This window comes from Pristiophorus japonicus, chromosome 3, assembly GCF_044704955.1.
Source record: "Pristiophorus japonicus isolate sPriJap1 chromosome 3, sPriJap1.hap1, whole genome shotgun sequence".
Lineage (NCBI taxonomy): Eukaryota > Metazoa > Chordata > Chondrichthyes > Pristiophoridae > Pristiophorus > Pristiophorus japonicus.
This window is the reverse complement of record NC_091979.1, coordinates 126,529,840-126,546,031: the sequence shown is the minus strand read 5'-3', so window position 1 is coordinate 126,546,031 and position 16,192 is coordinate 126,529,840.

Here is a 16,192-nt window from a genome sequence, read left to right as displayed (position 1 = left end):
GATTCTGTAACATACTGTTCTAAGAAATAATCCCGTATGCATTCTATGAATTCCTCCTCAAGGCTACCCTGTGCGATTTGATTTGACCAATCGATATGTAGGTTAAAATCCCCCATGATTACTGCCATTCCTTTTTCACATGCCTCCATTATTCCCTTGATTATTGTCTGCCCCACCATGAAGTTATTTTTTGGGGTCCTATAAAATACGCCCATCAGTGACTTTTTCCCCTTACTATCTCTAATCTCCACCCACAATGATTCAACATTTTGTTCATTAGAGCCAATACCGTCTATCACAACTGCCTTGATATCATCCTTTATTAACAGAGCTACCCCACCTCCTTTCCCTTCTTGTCTATCTTTCTGAATTGTCAGATACCCTTGTATGTTTAATTCCCAGTCTTGGCCACCCTGCAACCACGTTTCTGTAATGGCCACCAAATCATACCCATTTGTAATGATTTGTGCCGTCAACTCATTTACTTTATTTCGAATGCTGCGTGCGTTTAGGTAGAGTGTTTTAATACTAGTTTTTAAACCATGATTTTTAGTTTTGACCCTTCCTGCAGCCCCTTTATATTCATACATATTTTCCCTTCCTATCACCTTGTGATTTACACTTACCCCAGTGCTACTCTGCTCTGTTGCCTCCTGCCTTTAGCATTCTTTCTTGGGGTCCTGTTCATCCGAGCTCTCACCCACTCTAACTAGCTCAGAGCCCTCTCCTGGGTTCCGAATACTCCTCGCATTGAGGCACCGAGCTTTCAGGCTTGCCATTTAATTACACTTTGACCCTTTAGAATTTTGCTGTACAGTGGCCCTTTTGGTTTTTTGCCTTGGGTTTCTCTGCCCTCCACTTTTACTCATCTCCTTTCTGTCTTTTGCTTCTGTCTCCATTTTGGTTCACTCTGTCTCCCTGCATTGGTTCCCATCCTCCTGCCATATTAGTTTAACTCCTCCCCAACAGCACTAGCAAACACTCCCCCTAGGACATTGGTTCTGGTCCTGCCTAGGTGCAGACCATCCGGTTTGTACTGGTCCCACCTCCCCCAGAACCGGTTCCAATGCCCCAGGAATTTGAATCCCTCCCTGCTGCACCACCGCTCAAGCCACATATTCATCTGAGCTATCCTGCACCACTGCTCAAGCCACGTATTCATCTGAGCTATCCTGCGATTCCTACTCTGACTAGCACATGGCACTGGTAGCAATCCCGAGATTACTACTTTTGAGGTCCTACTTTTTAATTTAGCTCCTAGCTCCTTAAATTCGTCTCGTAGGACCTCATCCCTTTTTTTAACCTATATCGTTGGTACCAATGTGCACCACGACAACTGGCTGTTCACCCTCCCTTTTCAGAATGTCCTGCACCTGCTCCGAGACATCCTTGACCCTTGCACCAGGGAGGCAACATACCATCCTGGAGTCTCGGTTGCGGCCGCAGAAACGCTTATCTATTCCACTTACAATTGAATCCCCTATCACTATCGCTCTCCCACTCTTTTTCCTGCCCTCCTGTGCAGCAGAGCCAGCCACGGTGCCATGAACTTGGCTGCTGCTGCCCTCCCCTGATGAGTCATCCCCCTCAACAGTACTCAAAGCGGTGTATCTGTTTTGCAGGGGGATGACCGCAGGGGACCCCTGCACTACCTTCCTTGCACTGCTCTTCCTGCTGATCTTCCATTCCCTATCTGGCTGTGGACCCTTCACCTGCGGTAAGACCAACTCGCTACATGTGCTACTCACGTCATTCTCAGCATCATGTATGCTCCAGAGTGAATCCACCTTCAGCTCCAATTCCGCAACGCGGTCCGTTAGGAGCTGGAGGCTGATACACTTCCCGCACACGTAGTCGTCAGGGACACCGGAAGTGTCCCTGAGTTCCCACATGGTACAGGAGGAGCATATCACGTGACCGAGCTCTCCTGCCATGACTTAACCTTTAGGTACACTTAATTTGGCGACAACACTGTTAACAGGTTACTTACTGATATAAAAAAGAAAAAGAAAAGTTACTCACCAATCACCAGCCAATCACTTACCCCTTTGGCTGTGACGTCACCTTTTGATTTCTTTCTACTTCTTTTTTGCTTTTTCTCCCGGCTGGAGCTGCACAAACCACGCCTCCCCTGCTGGCCTTTTGTAGGTCTGGGATGCTGCCGCTCCGCCTCTCGACCTCCCGCTGGCCTATTGTAGGCCTGGGACACTGCCGCTCCGCCTCTCGACCTCCCGCTGGCCTATTGTAGGCCTGGGACACTGCCGCTTCCGCCTCTCGACCTCCCGCTGGGCCTCCCCGACTCACGTTGGCCTATTGTAAGCCTGGGACACTGCCGCTTCCGCCTCTCGACCTCCCACTGGGCCTCCCCGACTCACGTTGGCCTTTTGTAGGTCTGGGATGCTGCCGCTCCGCCTCTCGACCTCCCGCTTGGCCTCCCCGACTCACACTGGGCCTTTTGTAGCCTGGGACGCTGCCGCTCCGCCTCTCGACCTCCCGCTGGGCCTCCCCGACTCACACTGGGCCTTTTGTAGCCTGGGACGCTGCCGCTCCGCCTCTCGACCTCCCGCTTGGCCTCCCCGACTCACACTGGGCCTTTTGTAGCCTGGGACGCTGCCGCTCCGCCTCTCGACCGCCCGCTGGGCCTCCCCGACTCACACTGGGCCTTTTGTAGGCCTGGGACGCTGCCGCTCCGCCTCTCGACCTCCCGCTGGGCCTCCCCGACTCACACTGGGCCTTTTGTAGGCCTGGGACGCTGCCGCTCCGCCTCTCGACCTCCCGCTGGGCCTCCCCGACTCACACTGGGCCTTTTGTAGGCCTGGGACGCTGCCGCTCCGCCTCTCGACCTCCCGCTGGGCCTCCCCGACTCACACTGGGCCTTTTGTAGGCCTGGGACGCTGCCGCTCCGCCTCTCGACCTCCCGCTGGGCCTCCCCGACTCAAACTGGGCCTTTTGTAGGCCTGGGACGCTGCCGCTCCGCCTCTCGACCTCCCGCTGGCCTATTGTAGGCCTGGGACGCTGCCGCTCCGCCTCTCGACCTCCCGCTGGCCTATTGTAGGCCTGGGACACTGCCGCTTCCGCCTCTCGACCTCCCGCTTGGCCTCCCCGACTCACACTGGGCCTTTTGTAGGCCTGGGACGCTGCCGCTCCGCCTCTCGACCTCCCGCTGGCCTATTGTAGGCCTGGGACGCTGCCGCTCCGCCTCTCGTCACCTACCTTCAGCTAAGATCTGGTGCTTCTGGCTGAATTTGGAATGCACATTTTCTGAACTCCAAAACTAAGTGGGGCCAATTATGGCTTCAATGGTAATGTTTGTTTTCCTACTGTTGAAATTTCATTGAAAATTGCAATAGCATTAATAAATACGAGTCAACTTCCTTCTGTCATTACCATTTCAATTCGGCCCATCATCTCTTTTGTCTTTCTAATCTGTCCTGCCAACCACCCTATCACAGATCTTCCCTTTTGTTCTTTCCTCGCCTCCCCCTTTCAGTGCTTCTTAAGAATGCATTCTTTTCGAATATTCGCCAGTTCTGACGAAGGGTTATCGACCCGAAACGTTAACTCAGTTTTTCTCTCCAAAGATGCTGCCTGACCCGCTGAGATTTCCAGCATTTTCTGTTTTTAATTCCTATGGAATAATTCATGATAAGTTGGAGAATACACTATTTTATAATGACAGGAGCATTATATCATGTAATAAGCGATATACAGTTATAATATAACAAGGCAATATTTACATCTTCATAATCCTTTCCTAATAGGTGTAAAGGCACTGCCTTGAGGAAACTTGCCTGGTACTCAGATGTGTTTAGCCTTGCCTGTCCCTTTAAGGTCACAAAGTGTCCTCTCTGTGGGGAAGTGTTACAAATAAGCAGATCAGATCAACTAGAGGATAATTTCTGTCTCTAAATTGGCAGCTGTTTGTAAATCCCTGGTATATTCTGAGGTCAATTAGAGGCTAATTGCTTTTGCTGAGGGAAATGAAAATTGTTCAGTTATATTTAGTTATTGTTTTATGAATATGATAATTGAGCAAATCAGATGAAATGTGACATACATTTTCAAGTGCAACACTTTGAAGTGTAATGGACATCCTAGATGCAAAACTCTTTTATCTGTTAATGAATCTCCCATGGCATTGCTCATGCAGACTCAAAGGATGCAATGTTGTATGCTTTGTAAATGCAGTATGTTATCAGGACCACTCATTTATTGTGATTGAATAATTGAAATAGCATTTTTATTACAAAGTATTACAGGTTCAAATTATATTTTTATATACATATATTAATGTCGATGATATATTAGTGTCTGTGGTGGTAACGTTAACTTTTATCACCAAGTGAAAAATGATTGACTTCAAGGTGTAAAACAAGCATGCATAATCACAATCACACATATTTTTTCCTGGCAATAAAAGTTTAAAATACTCCCCTTGATCGCTCTTAAATGTTTGTCTAGCTGTGTAATGTATTATATGTCATATCTTTCGGTTTAATAATTCAGGGTCAAAAGGAAGATGCTCCAGGGCTCAGGAAACTAGGAGACTTGTAGGAGGACTAAGGAGGGGGGATTATGTAGTTTAAGGAACATTGGGGGGATGATTTAGGAGTATGGGAGCATTGGTAATGAGACAATGAGATGTAGAAGAAGCAGAGAAGTTTTGGTTGCTGTGAATATTGGAGGTAGGGTGTCCCTGGGTGTCACAGTAGGAGGAGGAATTCCAAAACGTGACACCCAGATAACCACAAACCCATTAGTCTTACACCAATATCTGGCAAAATAACGGAATTGATCATCAGAAATAAAATAGAGAATTACCTGCATGAATATAATTTTGTGATTGGAGGCCAATGTGGTTTCAGAATGGAGAAATTTTGCCCTGCCAGTTTCTTAGACCATGAGGAAATAACATCCCAAATTGACAACTACAGAGTGACAATTATAGGGGGCACCACCTTAAAATTAGAGCCAGATTGTTCAGGGATGATGTAGGAAGCACGTCTTCACACAAAGGGTAGTAGAAATCTGGAACTCTCTCCGTCAAAAGGCATTGGGGCTAGGTCAATTGAAAATGTCAAAACTGAGGTTGATAGATTTTTGTTCGGTAAGGGTATTGAGGGATGTGGAGCAAAGGCAGGTAAAAGGAGGAAGGACTACAACACTGTTGTGGTGACTCACAGTCCTACATTTTTCAAAACACAGATCGCTGTTGGCATGGGATAGCTGAATTTACATTGAATACAATATTAAGTGGAATAACTGTGCACTATTACAAGTTAAACTAAGACTGCAAATAAGAAAGAATTGCATCTATATAGTGCTTTTTATGACCTTAGGATATCCCAAAGCGTATTACAGCCAATGAAGCACTTTCTTGAAGGGTAGGACAGTAGGAATATATATGTGTGTACGTGTACTGGCTCATGCAACGGAGCCTGGTCTCCAATCATCTTGGATCCTCTTGCCATTAGACCAAGACCTTGTTCTGTCAAGCCTGTGTGGTAGCTGGTGTGTAACGGCCACCCTACATTAAAAGAATTCATGCACAGGTATCTTCCGCCCTTTAAAATGAAATTCATAACCTGGAATGTCAGGACCCTCATGTAAAACCCCAACAATGACAGACCGGAATGCCATACTGCTATCATTACCCGGGAACTCGGATGATTCGACATAGACACCACCGCCCTAAGCAAGACTCGGTGGGCAGGGGAAGGCCAACTCAGAGAACAAGGCAGTGGTTACACTTCTTCTGGAAAAGTAAACCAGAAGAAGAACGCCATATCCATGGGGTAGGCTTCAACATAAAAAATGAGCTAGTTGGACGTCTAGCCCAGAATTAGTGCGCTACAGTCATCAGTGAGTAGGCCCCAACACTGGAAGCTATAGACGAGACCAAAAAGGAATTCTACTCTACCTTGAACAATCCTTGTCCCAAGTCCCAACGGACGACAAGCTGATCCTCCTTGGCAACTTTAACGCCAGAGTTGGAAAGGACCTCTGGAGAGGTATGACCGGCAGAGAGGGCGTAAAGAAAACCAACTCCAATGGTACCCTCCTCCTGACGAAATGCTTAGAACATGGTCTTGGCATAACCAACACCTTGTTTCGTCAGAGAGACAAGTACAAGGCCTCATGGCAACACCCACGTTCCAAGCACTGGCATCTGCTAGACTACGTCATCGTCCGAGCAAGGAACCTTAAAGACGTCCGCATCACCCGCGCCATGACAGAAGCTGACGACTGCTGCCTGATCCGCTCTGTCATTTCCCTCAATGTAGTCCCAAAACAGCGGCAGCAACAGAAACAATGACGCAGAAAAATCAACGTAGGAGCACTCAAAAACCCTGCGAAGAAAGCCCTATTCAGCCAGCACCTCACAAACAACCTGACGTCTTCCAGTAAACTGGAGACTCAGAGTGTCCACAGCGCCTGGTCTGCCCTCAAGGCCTCCATAATTAGCACCTGTGAAGAGACGCTTGGTCCAGGAAACACCAAGACTGGCTCGACGACAATGACCAGGAGATCCAGGAGCTAATAAGCTGCAAACGCAAGGCATTCTTGAACTGGAAACAGCAACACAACTCAAGAGCAAGAAAGCAGCTCTATAGACGTCTGAAGGCTGAGGTCTAACATAAAATCCGTGACCTAAAGAACAGATGGTGAGTGGAGAAATCGCAGGAGATCCAGCAAATAGCCAACAACCACGACATGCGTGGATTCTTTCGCGCAGTCAAGACCATCTACAGCCCAAGTACCCAAGCTCCAACCCCACTGAGGGCCAAGAACGGAGCTCATCAAGGACAGAGAGGCGGTCAGTGCCCGCTGGAAGGAGCACTTCGAAGATCTCCTTAACCGAGACTCTGACTTTGATGTGAGTGTCCTCGAGTCCCTCCTGAAAGGTTACTAATCTTCAGAAAAGCACAGAAGGAGACCATGAACTAAAAATTGATTAATCCAAGCTTTTGAAATTTAATACAAGTTTTTGGAATTAAGCTGGACAATTAAGGACATTCTGTGGTCAGGAACCAAAACTAACTTCATGCATAACAACAATAGAGTTGTTACGTGAGGCCCTGAACTTGATTGACCAGGGTGGGGGAAAACAAACCCACTGGAGACACCAAGTCTGTAAAAAATCCGGACAACAAAGGAACCACACCAGGTGCACATTTTTTGGGGGACGAGGTGTTGAGATGAGAAATCAACTTGAGCGTTGCAGACTCAGTGTGCAAATGGGAAAACAGATGAGTCCATTATTGCAGTCAATCAACCAAGGGGACCATAAAACAATGTATCGATGCAAACACTTTATCAGAAACCGCAGTGGCAGGAGATCAGTCAAAACCTGGATATAAATATGCGAGCTAGAAGCAGCTCAGCAGAGGACGGAAGAAGGACAGGAACAGACGGAAGAAGAAGCACACAGAAGAAGTAGAAGGACACGTGTACAGATGGACACAGGTTGAAAGAACGTACAGACGAACGGATAGAAGGATATGTAATACGGAATGTACACAAAAGGAACAGCACTGCAGAGAACGGCCAGAAGAAGAACCAACCGGTCACAGAATCAATGAGCACGAACCTACAATAGCTACAGCCAGGAAGGGTGATTGTATGTTTTCATCGATTTCTCTCAGAAGTCTAGTCCTGTAGTTTTGGTCAGTTTTTGTGCATAATAAAACTGACACTGGGTTAAGCCTAAATTTTGTGCCACATGTTGTCTTTTCCCACTATAAGTTCCAAGGTCTAAGAATCAGAGTAGAATGAAAAACAAACACCCTACCCGCCACCACCTCAGCACAACACCAGCCCGACACAAGGTTGAAAATGCCTAATCTACAGAACAAGCGGGAAATTGTTCAACCTCCGTTGCCTCCAGTCAGATCCAAGGTCGTCCCATCCTCTGTCATTAAATTACAGTATACAGCTTGCACTTGCGCACACTCGGAGGTTGAATTACAAACTATCGTCAACACCTTCACCGAGGTGTACGAGAGTATGGGCCTTACATTAAACATCCGAGGACAACGGTTCTCTACCAACCTGCCTCCGTCACACACTACTGCCCCTGATTATCAAGATCTATGATGAGGCCTTGGATCATTTTCCATACCTCGGGAGCCTACTGTCAACAAGGGCAGACATCGATGACGAAGTCCAACACCGCCTTCAGTGTGCCATTGCAGCCTTCGTTCGCCTGTGGTAAAGAATGTTTGAAGACCAGGATCTCAAACCCGGCACCAAGCTCACGATCTACAGAGCAGTAGTGATACTCACCCTCCCATATGTTTCAGAGACATGGACTATGTACAGGATAGACGCACCAATGTCAGTGTTCTTGCTCAGGCCAACATCCCCAGCATCGAAGCATTGACCACGCTCGATCAGCTCCGATAGATGGACCTCATCGTCCACATGCCCGATACTAGACTCCCAAAACAAGCGCTCTACTCAGAGCTCCAACACGGCAAGTGAGCCCCAGGTGGGCAGAGGAAACACTTCGAGGACACCTTCAAAACCTCCTTGAAAAAGTGCAACATCCCCGACACCTGGGCTTTCCCTGGCCCAATATTGTTCAAAGTTGAGGAGAAGCATCTGGGCAGGCGCCAAACACTTCGATACTCTTTGCCAGGAGCACGTGGAAGCCAAGCGCAAATAGCGGAAGGAGCGAACGACAACCCAAGCTCCCCACCACCCGGCCCTTCAACCACCGTCGACCCCACCTGTAACAGAGACTGTAGGTCCCGCATTGGACTCATCAGCCACCTGAGAACTCATATTATTGTGGAAGCAAGTCATCCTCGACTCCGAGGGACAACCTAAGAAGAAGATGATCTCAGGAGATCCCAAAACATTTTACAGCCTATGAATACGTGGCTAGAGAATGGTTGGCAGACAGGAAGCAGAGAGTCGGGATTAACGGGTCCTTTTCAGAATGGCAGGCAGTGACTAGTGGAGTGCCGCAGTGCTCAGTGCTGAGACCCCAGCTATTTACAATATATATTAATGATTTAGATAATGGAATTGAGTGTAATATCTCCAAGTTTGCAGATGACACTAAACTGGGTGGCGGTGTGTAGCTGTGAGGAGGACACTAAGAGGCTGCAGGGTGACTTGGACAGGTTAGGCGAGTGGGCAAATACATGGCAGATGCAGTATAATGTGGATAAATCTGAGGTTATCCACTTTGGTGGCAAAAACACGAAGGCAGATTATTATCTGAATGGCGGCAGATTAGGAAAAGGGGAGGTGCAGCGAGACCTGGGTGTCATGGTTCATCAGTCATTGAAAGTTGGCATGCAGATACAGCAGGCGGTGAAGAAGGCAAATGGTATGTTAGCCTTCATAGTAAGGGGAATTGAGTATAAAAGCAGGGAATTTTTGCTGCAGTTGTACAGGGCCTTGGTGAGGCCCCACCTGGAATATTGAGTTCAGTTTTGGTCCCCTAATCTGAGGAAGGACATTCTTGCTATTGAGGGAGTGCAGCAAAGGTCCACCAGACTGATTCCAGGGATGGTTGGACTGACATATGAGGAGAGACTGCATCAACTGGGCCTTTATACACTGGAGTTTAGAAGGGTGAGAGGGAATCTCATTGAAACATCTAAGATTCTGACTGGACTGGACAGGTTAGATGCGGGAAGAATGTTCCCGATGTTGGGGAAGTCCAGAACCAGGGGACAGTCTTAGGATAAGGGGCAGGCCATTTAGGACTGAGATGAGGAGAAACTTCTTCGCTCAGAGAGTTGTTAACCTGTGGAATTCCCTGCAACAGAGAGTTATTGATGCCAGTTCATTGGATATATTCAAGAGGGAGTTAGATATGGCCCTTACGGCTAAAGGGATCAAGGGATATGGAGAGAAAGCAGGAAAGGGGTACTGAGGCGAATGATCAGCCATGATCTTATTGAATGGTGATGCAGGCTCGAAGGGCCAAATAGCCTACTCCTGCACCTATTTTCTATGTTTCTATGTTTCTATGAAGCACTTTCTTGCAGTGTAGTCACTGTTGTAATCTATCATCAGGACAAGGGGATATAAGTATAAACTGGTTAAAGATAAATTCAGGATTGTACTCTTCACACAAAGAGTAATGAAGATTGGCAATGTTTTTCAGGTAGGGTTGTGGAGAAAAAGGTCTGAAATTATTCAAAAGACATTTATACGCTATGTTTGGGGTGCTATGGAAGGATGAGCTAGATGGACTCCCTCTGCAGTCATGTGTGAGTTCAAAGCATTGGGCCCCTTTTGGTAAGGCCTGTTAGCACCTCAAACCGTCAGCCACGTTGTGGAGTGCAGTGGCCGCCGAGTTCTTGTAAAATGGCTGGCGAGATCGGTATTGCCCTGACGGGACGTGCAACACCGCACTTCTTCCCTCCCACTTCCGCGGCAGTGATGGACAGCACTCCAAAGTGCATCATCACCGTATGCACTGCCGAGGTCCCGGCAGGAAGCCCCTTTGCACTTCAAAAGTCTTCCGACCGCTCAGCGGTGCCAAGAGTAGTTTTTCGGGTGGTGCATCATTGATGATGCACACCACCAGAATGCCTTAAAGGGTTGGTGATTTAATTCGATTTAGAGTCGGCGACTTTTTCACGTTCTTTGAGTAGCATTGCAAGGTTACAGTGCGCACTACTATGCACGTGCTGGAGGCGCCTTCCACCTGCAGAACAGGGAGGCCACTTTGAGGAGGCTGGGCTTGTGGAGGCCTTTGAGATGGGGGCAGTGCTTTCAGGCCAACGCCTCCTACGCATTGTGCATGCGGCTGAGGCACAAAATAGAAGGCAGTGCCGGGGGCAACGGCTGCAGAGGCAGCAGGCAAGGGCCTCAGGCATCATTACGGGCCAGTGTGGAGAGGGCCGGGGAGATGGCCACAGAGGACACGCAAGAGAGGTGCCACACGAGGGCCTCAGCTAGGGCCTCCCCAAAGGAGGAGAGTCAGGTACGCTGACCCCCCTCCCACCAGATAATGGACAAGCAGCCCAGGAGGCAGCCTACAGCGGAGCCAGATGCTGGGCAGCAACAACCTGTAGAGTTGGAGGAGGCAGAATAGCAGTAGGGAGCAGCAAATGAGCCACCTCACATAGCAAGACGGCCACATGGAAGTATGGGCGAGAGTTTATATCGCGGAAGGGTTTTCCACCATCAATCTGCATACATTGATATGCTTGCACATACTGAGATTCCAGAAGGACATCGTCACTGAGATCTGTAATCTGTGCAGCCAGAATTGGAGCCACAGACACTGAGCATGGCATCAAAGGTCACTATAGCCCTCAACTTATTTGCCACAGGCTCGTTCCAAGCTGCAACTGCAGACATCTGCAACATTTCACAGTTTGCAGCCCACACAGTGATACGGGAGGTCACAGATGCTCTGTATTGGAGCAGGGCTGACTACATTTCCTTCTCCATGACCATGGAGAAGCAATTGGAGTGTCAGACTGCATTCATGCGCATTGCATGCTTCCCCAGGGCCCATGGGGTGATTGACTGCAGCCATGTAGGTCTCAGGGCACCCCACCAGGCTGCAGAGCAATTCAGAAACTGCAAGGGCATCCTGTCCCTCAATGTACAACTTGTTTGCAACCACAACTGTAAGATTCTGCAAGTGGATGCCTGGCAACCTGGCAACACCCACAACTCTTTCATACTGTGTCAGAGCGGTGTGCCACGTGTCTTCACTGGTCCCAGTGAACATTGCGGCTGGCTCCTGGGTGACAAGTGCTGAGCACTTAGCTCACGACTCCTCTGCACAACCCTAGAACTGATGGGCAGGTCGCATACAATGAAAGTCTGAAAGCCACCAGGATCATCATTGAACACGCCATAGGCATTCTGAAACAGAGGTCCTGTTGCCTGGACCGCTCAGGGGGTGTGCTGCAGTGCTCGCCTGAGCGTGTCTCCATATTCATGGTGGTGTGCTGCATGCTCCACAACCTGGCCATCATGAGGGCATAGCTATTGGAGGACGACACAGCAGTGGCACCTTCGCAGGAGGAGGAGGAGGAGGAATTGGAGGAGGCTCAGGAGGAGGAGCAGGAAGCAGGTGGACAGCCACGCAGGAGGCGGCGTTCCCATCCTAACCCTACAAGGGAAGCACAACGCCATCTCATAGCTGCCCGGTTCACATAATTCAATGCCCAGTTGACCCTGCATCTGGCCATGTCCATGGGCCAACCTGTGAGCCCTCTCACACATCATTCCCGCACACTGAACTGAGAGACGAGATTAAAAATTCCAAACACTAAATAAAGATTTGTTGCAACCCAAAGAATGGGTCTCAAAATCACTCACATAATCCATTATCACCCTTGTCCAACTCCTTATAACCCCTCTTATGCAGACCTATCCTTACAGTACGCCGCAGTGTCTCCCCCTGTGGCTACCTTTGGCTTTGGGAAGGCTGCTGTGTGTGTGTAGAGGAAGCAGCAGATGTCCTTCTTGGACGTCCTCGACCAGCTCTGGCCCTGGAAGGGCCGGCTGCAGACTAGGCCGCATCCTCCTGTGCGCTTCAGTCGGAAGTGGCTGGGGTGAAGCCATGGTTGGCAGCAATTGCGCAGTGGCAGCTCTCGACTCAGGGCTGATGTGAACCAGAAAGGCAACATCAGTATCCAGGTCCGAGGAGCCAGTGCCACTCCCCCGAGGCAGAACCCCACCTCCCCCACCAAGTTGCTCGAGCACAGATCGGCGGGGTGTGGTGGCACCGTTGGCCCCCGGTGAACCCAGCCGCAATGGCAGCAGTCAGATCTCGCATGGCCTCCAGCTGAGACTGCATGACAGCAGCCACACTCTGGAAGTCATCAGAGACGAAAACAGTCGGACGCTCCATGCTTTGTTGCCCAGAGTGCATGAGAGCATTCTCAGCTTCCAGGACAGTAGCCATCCTGTGCAAAGAAAGGTCAAGATGAACTCAAGACACAGCTGCAAAACCTGCCCTTTAAGAAGGTCAGGGAGCAGCTGCATCGTTAGCATGATGGTTTGCATCAAATGGATAAAAGGAGAATTTCACAGTCCAAACTCCACTCTGCAGGCACACCACCATAACCAGCCATTACCACTGGGAATTAACACTCCGCTCCATTTCAGGCACGAAAATGGGCAATTTCTATCTTATTAACACTGCATCCATATTGGCAGTAATAGACAGTCAAATGTGATGCGTGCTCCCCATTTCGGGTGGGGGGCAATTTTGGCCCCCTTGTGTCCTAACATTTTAAAAATTGCTTAACAATATGAATTTAGAAAAACATAGGTACCTCATTCTCCCTTTCTCTCTTGCCCAATAATTGTGCCTTTACTACCAATAGGAAAATGACACTACGTTCAGATGCACTCATTATCACTAATTACATACATTAACACGTGAAAAGTGCTTTTTATCAACTCACGGAACCAACCAGGGGGCAGGCTATCTTAGATCTGGTCCTGTGTGATGAGACAGGATTAATAAACAATCTCCGAGTAAAGGATCCCCTCGGAATGAATGATCATAGCATGATTGAATTTCAAATTCAGATGGAGGGTGAGAAAGTTGGATCTCTAACCAGCGTACTAAGCTTAAATAAAGGAGACTATAAAGATATGAGGGCAGAGTTGGGTAAAGTGGATTGGGAAAATAGATTAAAGTGTAGGATGGTTGATGAACAGTGGTGTACATTTAAGGAGATATTTCACAACTCTCATGAAAAATATATTCCAATGAGGAAGAAAGAGTGTAAGGGAAAAGATAGACATCTGTGGCTAATGTAAAGTCCTGTCCCCTCAGTATAGATTCACACGAGGCATGTAGTGAAGTCAAGGTCACTCTGGACCTGCACTTTTATTTCACGGCTCTGGAATGCTGCACTTGCCCGAGACCTGTCCTTGTATACCTGTCTCTTGCAAGTGCAGCCCTGGTGGTAAGGTATGCTGGTGGTTACAGGTCATATCTTATTACAGTCATTTATAGCATGTTAGGATACAGTTATATATAATAATGTAAGATACATGACATCACCCTCCCCCAAGGTCTTATTGTCTTTATAGGTTCAGTCTCTCAGGTGGTCTACGCTCTCGCGTGGAGCGTCTGAGTTGTGGTTCAGTTGTTTGCCGTGGTGTCTGTTTTTCTTTGGGTGTGGCTGCTGGTATCTCACCTGGGCTGTCTGTTTCGATTGGTGTGATTGTTGTTGACTCGCCTGGGCTGTCTGTTGGGATTGCCCTTTCCTCAGGTTGTTCCCTCTGTCTGTTCACCAGGTGTGGTGCGAGTTCCACATTGTAGTCTGCCTCTGGTTCCGCAGTGTTGTTGGTAAACCTGCTTTTGACTTGGTCTACATGCCTCCGGCAGGTTTTGCCATTGTCCATTTGTACTACCAGTAGCCTGTTTCCTTCCTTGCCCGTTACTGTCCCTGCAAGCCATTTGGGACCCCTGCCATAGTTTAGTACAAACACTTTGTCCCCTATCTCATTCCATCTCCCCCTCGAATTTCTGTCATGGTATTTAGTCAGCTTATGCCGCTTTGCCTCAATGATTTCTTGCATGACTGGGAGGATTAATGAGAGCCTTGTCCTTAAAGTCCATTTCATGAACAGTTGCGCGGGGGGGATCCCAATCAGTGAGTGCGGACGAGATCTGTATGCCAGCAGCAGTATCGACAGGCAACCCTGCAGCGTGGGACCTTGGATTTTAAGCATGCCTTGTTTAATGATTTGCACTGCTCTCTCCGCCTGGCCGTTGGAGGCCGGCTTGAACGGTGCCGTCTTGACGTGATTTATGCCGTGGTCAATTATAAAGTCTTGGAATTCTGCGCTGATGAAGCATGGACCATTGTCACTGACTAATATGTCAGGGATTCCGTGCATTGCAAACATGGCTGCGAGGCTTTCCACAGTGGTGGAGGTTGTGCTCGAGTTTAAAATGGTGCATTTGATCCACTTTGAAAATGCATCTACAACTACGAGGAACATTTTGCCCATGAATTGGCCCGCATAGTCTACGTGACCACGGTTTGGTAGGCCAGGGCCAGGGGCTCAGTGGAGCCTCCCTGGGGGCATTGCTGAGTTGGGCACAAATGGTGCACCTTCGGACGCAGAGCTCCAGGTCTGCGTCAATACCAGGCCACCAGACTGGGATCTGGCTATGGCCTTCATGAGAACGATCCCTGGGTGCTCGCGGTGGAATCCTGGACAAATGCCTCTCTGCCTCGTAGAGGCATGACTACTCGGCTGCCCCACATCAGGCAGTCTGCTTGTAGTGATAGCTCATGCATGCGCCTGTGAAAGGGTTTTAATTCCTCGGGGCAGGCATCGCGAGCCTCTGCCCAGTCACCGGTTAGGACACATCTTTTTACTAAGGATAACGTGGGGTCGCTGGCCGTCCAGGCTCTGATTTGGCAAGTCATCATGGGCGAACCTGTGGACTCAAAGGCATTGATTGCCATGACTATCTCACAGTCCTGTTCGTCAGACCCTTCCGTGGTCGCCAGGGGTAGCCTGCTGAGCGCGTCGGCACAGTTGTCTGTGCCTGGTCTGTGCCTTATGGTATAGTTGTAGGACGCCAGCATGAGTGCCCACCATTGAATTCGCGCTGAGGCGTTGGCGTTTATTGTCTTGCTCTCGGATAGGAGGGACGTGAGGGGCTTGTGGTTGGTTTCTAACACGAACTTGGCCCCGAAAAGGTATTGGTGCATCTTTTTGACACCGTACACGCACACGAGCGCCTCCTTCTCTACCATTCCGTACCCGCGCTCCGCCCGCGGAAGTGACCTGGAGGCATAAGCTATGGGTTGTAATTTGCCCGCACTATTGACATGTTGCAAAACGCACTCGACCCCATATGCTGACGCATCGCATGTGAGAACTAGCTTTTTACCTGGGTCAAAGAAAGTCAAAACACTGTTGGAACACAGAAGGTTGCGTGCCTTATTGAAGGCGCGTTCCTGGGCGTCCCCCCAAAACCAATCGCACCCCTTTCTGTGTAGCACGTGGAGAGGCTCCAGCAGCGTGCTTAAGTTCTGCATAAAGTTCCCAAAGTAATTGAGTAGCCCGAGAAAGGCGCGCAGTTCTGAGACATTCCAGGGCCTCGGTGCCAGGCGAATTGCTTCTGTTTTGGACTCTGTTGGGCGGATTCCATCAGCGGCAATCCTTCTGCCCAAAAATTCAACCTCGGGTGCGAGAAACAGGCACTTGGATTTCTTGACTCGTA